The 13,004-nt window shown below is 42.1% G+C and overlaps 1 protein-coding gene across 2 annotated transcripts in view; it reads left to right on the top strand.

Annotated features, from left to right (window-relative positions):
* The window catches only part of grk3 (G protein-coupled receptor kinase 3), a 75,786-nt gene that overhangs the window by 30,286 nt on the left and 32,496 nt on the right, over window positions 1-13,004 (top strand). The window lies entirely within an intron of this gene.

Genomic DNA, 13,004 nt, shown 5'->3' with positions numbered 1-13,004 from the left:
CAAACTGGAAGCTGGTTACCCAGCCCTACTATTGGGGTCCTAGGTCTTCCCTCCTTCCTCAGAGCACTCTCCTGTTTTTGTTTTTGTTTTTTTTTGTTTTTTTTTAGTAAAGAAAGGTTGAAGCATGCAGTTTCAACTCCTGTCAAAGTGGGACAAAATAATGTTGACCTCCATTTGCGGCTGTAGAGAAGGTCATATATTGGTCAAATACTATTCTATAACAGTCTTCTCCATTCTGGATGTTAAATATCCTTGGGCAAGATACTAACCTCAAGGTGTTCTCCAATGCATTCACCAGTGTATGAATGCATGTAAATGTTAAAATGGAAAGCACTTGCATGGAAAGAGCATAGAAAAAAGTGCTTGTATGAATGGGTGAATGAGGCAAGTTGTGTAAAGCGCTTTGAGTGCTCAGAGTAGAAAAGCGCTATAAAAGTACCAGTCCATTCCTCCTTTTATGTCAGCTGGTGCCATATTTTTGTAGGCAGTAGATCTGCTGCTTCTCACCATGAAAAGGACTGCTTACTAGACTTTGAGGTGTTTTGGGCAGTCCTACTAAAAAGAAGCCCTGGGAGAGTTTCTGTCTACTTGGGAATACTTTAGGGGTAGTAAAGAGTTGAGAACAGTGCAGGTACTAGCCAGCAGTACCTGGCTGTGAATGTGATCTCAAATCAAATTGAGATCACATTTATATATATAAACAAAGATGGCCACAGGAATCAAGCCTAATCAGAACAGTGTACTGTTTGAGTGTTTGGGTGGTGGGTATAGCTTGGAAAAGGCTAAGCACAAATTTAGCAAACAAACAGCCACTGGTCAGGACAAATGCCATACAGTTGCCTTTTGTGTTGAATTGCTGCCCTTGTGCTTTGATCAGCCTCATGTAAAGTTGAAACTGGAGCCAACACAGCAGCTACTACATGTGCCATTCCACAAGCAGCAAAGCTAACACTAGCTTGTTCTAGCTTGTGTCATAATGCTGCACCACTTAGTACTGTTGCCATCAAGGGAATAGCACTCTGTGATTTCCACTATTAAAGCATGACTGTTAGTGGTATCTCTGTTTCAACCTGGCTGACCTGTATGCGTGTAAAACCATTTAAAGCTTTAGAGGACATTGATTTAAAACCTGACGCTAACACAGTGTGTTAATAAATAACCTGAAGTAAAAAATGAACGTATGGACTTTTGTACTTGGAGGCTAAGAGGGTGTTCAAATGAAGAGTGGACATCTGAATGGCTTATTGGAATTGCTGTGTTTTTTGTGAAGTACATTACAGCGACCCTCCATCTTTCAGCTCCTGCTCCATCTTCATTTTTGAGCCCTTTCCTTGTCTTCATTCTTTCCTAAAGTCCTTCCTTCTCCTTTTATTTCTCTCACTTTTGCCTTGGCATTCTTTTTCTCCATCTGTCAGACTTCTGGAATGGATGATGGAGAGTTGTGGGTTGCCTAGCAACTACAGTTGCCACAGCAACGGCACCAGAGCTGCTGCTTTTTCTTGTCGACTGGGAGAAATGAAATTGATTAAAGGGGGAATAAAATAGGTGATGAGAATTGGAGAGTGGGGAAATGGAGAGGAAGATGTGAAAGAAGAGCTCTAATGGGCAGAACAACATTTATTCCTGTTTCTGTTTCCCAGAATGCAGCATTTGTCCACGATAGGAGTGTGTGTGTGTGTGTCTGTGTGCACGCGTGTCAACACACTGTCCTCGCCTCCAGTCCAGTCACACTATCTTCATATCTGAGGAATCTGATGACAGGCAGTTAGTTAATGTACCACAGCAAAAATCAGGATAAGTATTAATGTCACGTCTTTATAGTACAAATTTACTGCCATTGTCATGTAGTGATCATTTTAAACATACCCATAATTATGATGGTAATAAACTCCAGTTGCATAGCAACTTTATACATAAGATGTTTTTGTTTTTTTAGTAAAGAAAAAAAATCAGCAATAAAACCATTTTTCGTCCTTTCTGTAAGCATGTGTAGGTAGAGCTAACACAGCTGTACACAGCTGTAAGCCTCTAGCATGGCCTGCAACATGGAATTAACCACGAGCAGTCTTACAGTCGACCTCCACCAGCGCTCTATATCTGCAGCTGGATTAGTCTCTTGAGAACATCAGCAATGTATTTGCCTATTGTTCTTACTTCAGTTTGATATGTGTTTGCAAACACATGGCACACAGTATCTATATTTCAAACCATTTCCAATTCAGTAGTAAAGAATATTTCTGGTTCCCAATTAACTCCAAATCTGTCCATAATGCGTGTTTTCAGACAAATATGAACACTCCATGACCTCCTCAGTAGAGGCAATAAATAATAATGATAATAATAATGGATTGCATTTATATAGCGCTTTTTTAGGGCCCTCAAAGCGCTTTACAATTCCACTATTCACTCATTCTCACATTCACACACTGGTGGAGGCAGCTACAGTTGTAGCCACAGCTGCCCTGGGGCAGACTGACAGAAGCGAGGCTGCCATATCGCGCCGTCGGCCCCTCTGGCCAACACCAGTAGGCGGTAGGTGAAGTATCTTGCCCAAGGACACAAAGACTGAGACTGTCCAAGCCAGGGCTCGAACCGGCAACCTTCCGGTTACAAGACAAACTGCCAACTGTTTGAGCCACGATCGCCCATATCACAGAGAAAACCTGTCAGAACTGCGTGTGTGCATGTGTGCTTGCGTGTATCACTGCACTTACTTACACACTGTCTTGTGTGGTTGAAAGTAGCACTAATGCATTTAAAATGGACTTATTGGTGCTGTCTTGCACATTCCTGTCTACAGCAGCTTTAGCAGAGCACACACTGGAGCATCCTTTAAGAAAGGAGAAAATCTCATGTTCCACAGTTATTAACGATAGCATTCAAGAAAAAGGTTCAGCATACAAATACAGATCTGCTGTTAATTGATATGCTTTACATTTGATGCCATAACTTGCCCATAGGGTTGTCTTCAGCCACAGCCGGTCATTTTTCTGAGGTCACAGGAGGGAGAAGGAAACAAGTTACACTACATAATTTCTCTAGCTTGTGTGTGTGTGTGTGTGTGTGTGTGTAATGAGGCAGTATTTTTCCATTGGCTTTTGAAACATGGTTGTAAGAACTGTAGAGATTAAACAGGATGTGCTTTTAGCCATCCATTTTCTAAATATTGTAGTATTGTAGTGTCTGTCTCTTGAATCCAAACTGCATGCTGGTTCCATAGAAGAGGTGCCTGAAAACTGAAGGCTCTTCCTTCCACTCTTTTTAAATACTCTCGGAACAACAACTAAGCCTGCAGTGTGAGAGCAAAGTGCTCTAATGGGGTGATATTCTACTGTAAGGTCATTAAGAGATGATGGGACCTGATAAGCTCAGGTAAAAATATTTATTGTGATTTTTAACATCCATGTAGATGCTGAAAATAATGGCCTCAACACGGCATTTAATTTATTATATGTTATTATACTCAATTGGTTAATTTTAAAATTTAAAAGAACGCACCCACTACTTCAGAGCAAGATCTAGAGTAATCACACGAGATCTTGCTCTGACATATGTCATAGAAATTGAACATTTAATAGTTTTCCCTGAAAACCCTCATGTTTGCTCATTTCCTACTAACATTTAAGTTTAAAATAATGATTACACAGCAGTGGGGAATACATTTCATCACAGTACTTGTCTGTCATCTTCTTCAATGTCATGTGCCAACACAGGAGAGCAGTTACCTGAACTCTGCTCCTGCAGAGGTTGATTGTTTTATTAATAGTTTTACATCTTCCCTGCATGTGATTCATGGTGGGAATACTTTACTCCATGGTATAACGCTCAGATGCGCACCTTACAGCAAATAACTTATAAGCTGGAGTGGAAATGACATCTAATTTAGAAGATCTCCATTTAGACTGGAAAAATAAATTCCTCTATTAAAAGCCGACCATAAAGCTAGAACATCTTACTATTCATCACTAATTGAAGAAAATAAGAACCCTAAGTTTCTCTTTAGCGCTGTAGCGAGGCTAACAAAAAGTCTGAGCTCTGTTGAGCCAACCGTAACTAATAATGACTTTATGAATTTCTTTACAAATAAAATTGGAGAAAATACTACTCATAACAATCTCACAGACATAACATTATATACAGCAACTTTCAGTGCCATTGATACTTATTTATACTTTTTTTTTTTTCTCCAGTTGATCTTTGAGTTCAGTAATTACTTCCTCCAAACCATCAATGTGTCTTTTAGACCCAAATCCTAAAAGACTGCTCAAAGAAATCCTACCATTGATTAATGTTTCAATCTTAAATCAACCTATCTCTGTTAATGAGATATATACCACACGCCTTCATGCTGGCAGCAGATAAACCATTACTTAAAAAGCCATCACTCGACCCAGCTGTCTTAGCTAATTACTGAAAAATCTCCACTATTACATAGAGGATTATCTTGAATTCCACAGGGTTCTGTGCATGCCATAAGTTTGGTTTGCTTATACATCCTTCCCATTGCCAATGCGTTTGAACAGGACCTCCATCAACGGCAACGGGCGCACAGGCACTTTTGGAATAACCAGCTGGTTAACTAGTTGGCACTCTGGACAAGACATGCACCACCGCTACCGCGGTACATCGGCAATAAAATCGGACCATGACCCGATCCAGTGTTTTGTCATACCCCATGTGACCGACCATTGGGTTGTAATGAGCTGCCTGGAAAATAATTTTCTGGCGGCTTTTAGGCATCAACAACAGAGTGTGCGCCTCCTGTTTTCGAGCATTGCAACTCACTCAATATAACCTGTCCCTAATTAATACGAAGTGCGGGAATGTCAGCCCCGTTTCAGGGTGCACCACCCAACTATTAATGCTTATTACCTGGTCGAAGGCTGAGCATTGGGTGTCGTCCCAAGACAGCTCCAGTGGAAAATCATCTGTGGAGTGGGTTACTGGAGCCGGTGGGGCCTCTTGAGAAGGCCCCCCCTGTCTTTCTTCTCGCGGGGCCAGTGCCCCACATGCCCCTACCGGCCACGATCGCACTCCAACACACTGCCCCATTAACCTACTGAACCCGGGCCAATCCCTGCCAATTCCCCAATATCTAATTTCCACTAACACTAAGGCATATTTATGAATGTCCCCATGCACACACTTCCCCTCCACCCACTCTGCCTACAGCAGTGCCCCCGGGAAAACCAGGGTTTGGTGGATCAGGATCTGTGTACAGCCTGAATCCACCAGAGCCTGGCGTGTACCCCCTTGGCACCTTACTGGTACACGGTACGTCTCTCCTGAACTGGGGGAGGGCGTCAGAGGGCCAGTGACACAGAACACCTGTCCCACCTTCATTAATGGGCAGTCCTAATGGAGATGCCAGGTTGCCCACACCGCCTGCCACCTGGGCTTCCCAGGACAGCAGCCAGAGAGCCCATCTAGGGGCTTCCCATGATGCACTGTTTTTTCTTTTTTTTCTTTTTTGCTTGTTTCTCTTCTTCTTCACTCACTTTTTTTACTCACTGTTTATACACCATTTAATGCATTTAATAATCAGTTATTGATCTCTGTGTCTTTGTCCTTTGTTCCTCCCCTCACCCCCAACCAGACGCAGCAGATGGCCAGCCATTCCTGAACCTGGTTCTGCTGTAGGTTTCTTCCTGTTAAAAGGCAGTTTTTTCATCCCACTTTCCCCAAAGCACTTGCTCATAGGGAGTCATCTGATCATTAAGGTTTTATCTGTTTCTCTGTATTATTTTTGGATGTTTACCTTACAATATAACACACCTTGAGGCAACTGTGGTTGTGCTTTGGTGCTAAATAAATAAAACTGAATTACTATTGCTGCTGCAGCTGGTACCTTGTTTCGATAAATTCACAGTTTGATTTAGCAAGTACCAGTGACAGTAGCTCTCATAAATCCTATTGCCTGCAAGCTGCACACATCGATTCTCTATCATCAGAATTGTTATCACAGATATTCTTAAAATGTTGTTTTGAGGCTGTATCACTTGTTCCTATTTGGTGGTAGGTTTTATTGTGGACTATTTGAACTTGCTCTGTTACTTAGTTGGAGAATAAAAGCCTAAGACAGTGCAGAGCTGAGCTCCAGACCATACACACGAGTTTAATAGTTTAGCACACTTGCATCTTTTTCTAATAAGCTGTAATCTGAGCAGTGTGCTCACGAAGTATTGATGACGATATGAGCTAAATCTTGTTCTGCTAAATTGATAGGAATTCATTCAGTCTGATGTTGCTAAACGGAGGCCTTTAATGCTGCATGGGCAAGTTAATACCTTCCTGTTTGTCCTTTGCACACTACACAGGTTTCAGCTTTTTTTTTGTGTGTGTCTCCAGTTAGATTGTTGGGTTGGAAAGCACATGTGTAAATCATAACTTGTGGACACTGCACAAATTATGATTTACACATGTGAAAATGTTTATCCAAACTCTAAGGCTAAGTTGTTGCGTCACGGTGTTCATATGTTGACATCTGCTGCTAGGATTTGCTCAGCAGGTGCCAAATGTTCCATGATATTTAACTTTGCAATGGCTCCTGGATATATATGCTAAACCTGCTACAGTATGTTATGCACACACTGGCATGGTAATGAAGTCAGAAGCTACAGTGAGAGCTCATACCTGTCTCAAGGCTTCAAAGGCCCCAGTATACCCACTTCGCTCTGCACCTCAACCTCTTGTCACAGTCACTTGTATTTATACCCATTGTTAAAGAGCAAGAAGTCACTGGAGTATTCTGCTAAATGATAGGTGTCGCCACTCAGACAATATCACCACCTAAACTCTGATAAGGAGGAGAAGAAGTCAGAGACTTTGTCTTGTGTTTTCTCTTGTTTTTTTTCCCTTCACAAACGCTCAAGTTTTCAATACTGTTTCATCATCTCCCTCTGTATATCTGTATGTCTCTGAGTTTCTGTGCTGGAACATCAGTAAAGTGACGGTAAAAACCGACACTCATCTTCAACCCAGCGACGGCGCCAGCGGTGCAATGTGCACGACTGGCTGAGACACAAAGATGTGTGACACATAAGTCTGGTACCTTGTTACATCTGGAGAGTATGTGCTGTAAGTCAGAGGTTTTGGACATCCAGACTATGAGTTTGCAAAGACTGCTTAGATCGTATAGGGTCACAACTACAACTAGTTTCCTTTTCACAAATTATTTCCCATCCTTACTTTCCACGTTCACCAACGTCACACAGACATTAACATGGCTATATATATATTTATCTAGCTAGCTAGCTTTGGGAGTACCAAAAATGTCTTTATGCAAGAAAAAACCTTGGACTTGTATATGCTGCGGTAAACTTTGACTTTTATCCTTCTTATTCATGCATGCACAGATGTTTCACAGAATGTGTCCTCATGAAGTGCTGATAATGAAAAGATGTTAAGTAAAACCATAAAGGAACCCTGTAGTCTTGGGTAAACACATTTACTAATTTCATCTCTGCATTCCTTCCACCTTTGCTGGGCGATCGTGGCTCAAAGAGTTGGCAGTTTGTCCTGTAACCGGAAGGTTGCCGGTTCGAGCCCTGGCTCGGACAGTCTCTCGTTGTGTCCTTGGGCAAGACACTTCACGTACCGCCTACTGGTGATGGCCAGAGGGGCAGATGGCGCGATATGGCAGCCTCGCTTCTGTCAGTCTGCCCCAGGGCAGCTGTGGCTACAACTGTAGCTTGCCTCCACCAGTGTGTGAATGTGAGAGTGAATGAATAGTGGAATTGTAAAGTGCTTTGAGGGCCCCGAAAAGCGCTATATAAATGCAATCCATTATTATTTTTATTATTATCTTTGGGTGAAATCAAACAGACTAAATGATAAATGCTGATGTTCTTATTTCATGTCTGGCTGCTGTGTGTCGCAGCTCTAAATCAAATATACAAAGGGCAAAAAAGGGCAACTTTAAACTTGAGCTCATCAAGGTTTAATTGGATCTGATCGATGTTTGAGTATAATTTGTCAAGTTCTGCTCCCCAGTTCTCAGGTTTGGTAACCGCCATATGCAATTCTTCCATCTTTTCAGCTAACAGAAGGCAGAATCAGGGGATGGATTTGATGCAGGAACCATACTAGTTTTGCTTATACATAATTTGATGTTCTGTGTGTTCAGTGGTTTTGAAGGTTCATAGTTACTGAAAATTAGGTGAGGGAGTAGTAAGAGTCTTGCAAAAGAAGCAGTACTGAAGTTTGGTGGTATTGTTATTTAGGACTATTGTTACAGACCACACTTTTGTTCTTTAACGCTGGCTGTTAAAATCAACTTTCCTTTCAAAGAACCTGAAAGTCTGGTGTTTTCACTTGTCCTCACGCCACACCATCTCGAAGAGAATACAGATATGCTGATAAATCATGGGATTAGCTGACACTGGCTTTGTTGACTGATATCAGCAGATGAGATGGTATTTAGCAGTGTAAGTGGTATCTGCTGTTTCACACCAGGTTTGTGCTGGATGTATGCGTCTATATATAATCGGTTTGTATAAGCTGGCACAGTCAAGAATAATCAATGATAACACTTGATGCAGTTTTATTAACAGCATTGCATTTATTGCCTTTATTGAGTTCTAATTCATTTCAGGCATGCAGGCGAGAAGACCTACACAAACTTTGAGCAGGAATGCAACTGTGTTCTGCATAATTTGGACATGGCATTTGAAAAAAAGCTTGCATATGACTCACTTGTGCAAAAGTTGGGCAGGACCTGGAAGATTTGCTGTGGTACATGGAGCTATGAATTCTGCTGTCTACCAAAACATCATGAAGGAGAATGTCCAGCCATCTGTTAGTGACCTCAAGCTGAAGCACACTTGGGTTCTGCGGCAGGACAATAATCCAAAACACACCAGCAAGAAAAACAAAATGAGGACTTTGAAGTAGTCCAGAATACTGACCTGAATCCAATTGAGGTGCATGACCTTAAAAAGGTGGTTCATGCTCGAAAACCCCCCCAGTGTGAGTGTGAATTACAAGAATTCTGCATGGATGATGAGTGGGTCAGAATTGCTCCACAGCGCTATGGAAACTCATTGCCAGGTATCACAAACTCTTTTTTGCAGTTGTTGCTGCTAAGAGTGGCCCAACCATTTATTAGGTTTAGGGGGTGTACACTTTATTAATAGTGACAAACATACAAAAACCAGGAAATCAGGAAGGCGGCAAAGACTTCTTTCACCCCACTGTACATCACCCCTAACAAAATTGTCTGTGATACTATCCTGAGTGGATGCAGTAATATATTATACACAGGTTACTTTCATGTCAAACAGGCAAAGTGAACTTCATGTATGCTTAATTTCTTTAAAGGAAAGCAGTAGTAACATCCGTGACAACTAAACTGTTTGCACATAACTGCCTATGCATATGTAGAAGCCCAGGTTACCCTCAGGATCCTCAGCATACACAGTGACTGTGCTGAAAATAACACTGAGAACAGCAGCCTGGGGTTCAAATGATCAATAGTGCATTGGAAAACGAGCCCCTCCAATGTACTGCTGTAGCCATTTTCTGCTGGATTCATTCCTCATGCTGTGGCTGTGCCGTCTCTGAAATCTGCTGTGTGACATCACCAATCAAAACAAATTGCCAGCACTGTGGGATTAGCATTTTAGCAGGTTATGGTGAGGGTGTTCAGTCTGTGTGGGCAGGGTTAGCAGAATACTTAACATTGTTTGCTAATCCTGAAGCTGTACTCCAATGAATGTCTGTCACATCATGCAGTATATGCACACTCAAATGCACCGCCGACTGGTGCCGCTCACTCCCACCAGTAAAGGTCAGCGTATGTATAATGGAGCACATGCAAGTCACCTCTCACTCAAATGACCCTTCAATAATTTTATTATTCTTACCCCTCAGCCATAAAGGGAGGATGGGCTGTTTTTGTCACCTCGCCAGTTGGGCAGGCAGGCAAAGTGAAGCATTTGTGAACTAAATGTCAACAGATTCACAAATTACCCACAATGCCACAGCTCATTTTAGCGAGTGGGACTGGTCCCTTCATGTCAGATTAGCTTGTTGTGGATGCTAACAAGCAAATACAACAGGCAGACAGCTGGCATCCATAACTCCTAACTAATGGATGTTTGGTGCCACATTTGTTTCTGAGTACAATTTTTAAAAAGTCTGCATGTATCGTAAATCTAAACTGCAAGGTGGGGCAGGATCCCTGTGTTACCTACAGCTGTACGTGTACAGAGTTGGAGCACTGCAGCTATACACAGCGTGGTGTGTGTGTGTGTGTGTGTGTGTGTGTGTGATGATGGAAGACTGAGGTAGTCAGAACATGCCAGCTTGATATTTTTAGACAGTTCAGGTGATCTCGCTAATGAGACAAAGCTCAAAGGAGCTGGCGCCTGAAGTAAGTGAGTGTGTGTGTGTGTGTGAGAGGGAGAGGAAGAGAGAGAGAGGGTGGGAGAGGCCATTTGTTGAATTAGCTGGGCAGTGTTGAAGTGTTCAGCGATTAAGTTTAATCCTTGAGTCTTGGTGATGTAAGGCCTGACGTCCCCCCCCCCCTCTCCTAATACCTCTCCTGCATGTTTGGTCCTTGCTTTTGAAAACCTGTTTTTGTGTTTGGGAGGAGGTTGATTGTGAGGGTAGGAGGGAATGCCCTGTCCATTAGGCTGTGTAAATACAGCATGTGTGGATGCATATGAGGACGTTTATTCGTCAGACCGGAAATGATGCATCATGTCTGTAGGGGAAGATAAAACGGAAGGGAAGAAGTGACAATATATGATAGTAGACGTGAGGCCAAAAACAAGTGCCCTAAACTGAATCAGTGAGGACGGTGAACTGAAACAATAGCTGCTTTTTAAAAGCTTTAAAGGGAATTTTGTGATGTCCAGTTTCTGATTTGTGTAAATAAAGTGTAGAGCGCTTTTTTTCTTTTGTCTGAACCAAAGAAGAAGCAGGCCTGTTAATACAAGACTGATTCAAAGGCATGTTGTACGATATATCGTACTCTGATTTAGGGCTGCCACAAACTATTATTTTGATAGTCGACTAGTCACCGATTATTTATGCGATTAGTCGACTAATCATATCGTGCATCCATTGGACGTAAAACGTACAGCTTATTGCACCAGCAGCATCTGCTCTTATATAACTATCATTAGCTTACAGCTTTAAGTGTTTAAGGTATGTGCTAACTAAAAATAAAGACAAGATGATAGTTTATTAAATTTTAATGAAATTTGCAGATTGTTTCGGTGAAGTTTAATAAACTCCTTGCTATCTAAAATATAACAGGACACCGGAGTATATTCTCCAGCATCTCACACTTCTGATAATCAGTGTCTGCTTGACGTTTATTCAGCTGTGTAAAAACTATAACTTTAATCTCAGCCAAACCGATTTACTCAGGAACAAATAAAATACTAAAAAAAAGCCAAACAATAACATTTTTAAGTTATCTAAGTGACTTATATCATGTTTAACCTGAGTAGCGAAAGACGGCGGTGGGTTTGAAAACGATTTGCCGGGAGTCCGGTGTTCTCACGGCTCTAGTGAGCCTTGAACCCCGGTTAGCTATCAAGCTGGTGGGTAACAGACGTCTCCGAAAACGTTGGAGCGCTTTTGAAAATATGTGGTGTCTTGATCACACACACAGGGATGAATGAGTAGTGACCAGAGGTGGATCGATATCAAACCCTAATCTTTAGAACTGTGCTCACTGGTTGATTCTGTTTTATATGCGACACATGCTCCTCACACAAGGCCTGAGGTGGTACCGCGGCTTGTCTACCAATCAGAAGGTTGCCATATGTCCATATGTTGAACTGTCCTTGAGAGAGATCCTGAATGCTGAGTTGCCCCTGATGTATCTTTCAGAGTGTGCGTGTGTGTGCAAGATTGTATGATAAAAGAATGTATGAATGTGTGTATGTGGTTGGCTGGGTGAGACTTGTGGTAGAAGTACAAATCCAGTATAAACCAGCATTTCTTCAGACTGACAGCTCATTTTGAGATGGTGGTTGATCATTTTGAAGATGGGCAATGGTCCATTTATTAGAACTTCAGACTCCTGTTGATAGATGTTGTTGATCAGAAGCAACTTTTCCATCATTTGGCCTGAGTGGAGCTGACAGTGAGTGAGTCTGGGCTGGATTTATGGCACAAGACACAAGCACATTGTTATGAAAATATAGCAGGGAAATAAGTGAATTTAAGACACATCTGTGTCTTACAGGACATGTGGGAGGGTGAGAATGAACGGCTTATATTTGTTTAGCCATCTATTTTTGCTCATACGTGATACTAATCTGTAAAGCCAAGATGCAAAGTCTTGAGTGTCAGCATTGCATGTGTACCGGTTTCTGTGGACAGTAGCTTGTTATACCTGCCAGTCTCGTGCCTTCATTTGTCTCCATCCCTAATGTACTGCTTCAATGTGTGTTTGATGGGAAAATGTCGCTGACATTCTAAGGACGGCAGAGTAGGGCCGTAACTGCCTCACCAGGCCTCCTGGAAGTGCCACAGTCCACTGACAGTCTCGTCTCTGTCGCTCTACACCATTCTTCACACATTGCTGATGGCCACAGAGGCTATTACCATGGCAACAGTGCCTCTCAACCCTGCAAGCCACATGGAAATGGTTTTTTTTTTTTGTTTTGTTTTTTTAACTCCCCCCACCCACCTTCTCTCTGATGATGTTTCGAGTCTTTATTCGATAACAGTGTGAGATGTCTGTCCATTGTTGGTGTGTTTGAGAGCGGCGCTGTACTTTTAGCCAGCTAATCTCCAGGGCCATTTTCTGTAATTATGAACTGTGTGTGTATGTGTGTTGGTACAGTTGTAAAGTGGTGAGGGGAATTGGTTGCTTTAGTGGCCTTTCTTAAGAATAAGACAGCTTCAGTCTTTCTTAAGGCTCATACAGTAAATACAGCTGCTTGGGTTTCAGCTCTGTGTTCTGCCAAGTGTTTACTGTGTGTGTGTGTGTGTGTGTGTGTGTGTGTGTGTGTGTGTGTGTGTGTGTGTGTGTGTGTGTGTGT

This window comes from Haplochromis burtoni, unplaced genomic scaffold, assembly GCF_018398535.1.
Source record: "Haplochromis burtoni strain Fernald_Lab_line unplaced genomic scaffold, NCSU_Asbu1 Contig_113, whole genome shotgun sequence".
Lineage (NCBI taxonomy): Eukaryota > Metazoa > Chordata > Actinopteri > Cichliformes > Cichlidae > Haplochromis > Haplochromis burtoni.
This window is presented reverse-complemented; position numbering and strand designations above follow the sequence as displayed.